Below are 457 nucleotides of genomic sequence, written 5' to 3' on the forward strand. Positions count from 1 at the left end.
GACGACGTGTCTTCAGCCCGACGGGCGGCAGCGGCGACAGCGGAGGGTCCGAGGACCCGGCGGGAAGCGGGCGCCGCACCTCGTGCTCCGGGGTCCGCGCCCCGCGCTCGCTCCGCAGCGCTCCCGCGCGCTCGGCCCCCGGCCAGGCCCGCACCCTCCGAGCGGGTCGGGGGTTCGTAAGGGGGCGGGACCCGCCGCCAGGGCAAGCGTGCCAGGAAGTGGGAGCGAGCGGAGGGGGCGGGGCGGCGAGGAGAGGGAGCGGGGGAGGGGTGCAGGGCAGGAGTGGGAGGGGTGCGGGGCACAGTGGGAGGGGTGCGGGGCACAGTGGGAGGGGTGCAGGGCAGGAGTGGGAGGGGTGCAGGGCGCAGTGGGAGGGGTGAGGCGCGAGGGAGAAAAGGGCGCCTCCGCGGGGCCGGAGGCGCGCGCGTTCTCGGCTGCCCGGCAGGGGTGCGGCCAG

This window comes from Enhydra lutris, unplaced genomic scaffold (assembly GCF_002288905.1).
Source record: "Enhydra lutris kenyoni isolate GAN:26980312 unplaced genomic scaffold, ASM228890v2 scaffoldscaffold21, whole genome shotgun sequence".
NCBI classification, from domain to species: Eukaryota; Metazoa; Chordata; class Mammalia; order Carnivora; family Mustelidae; genus Enhydra; species Enhydra lutris.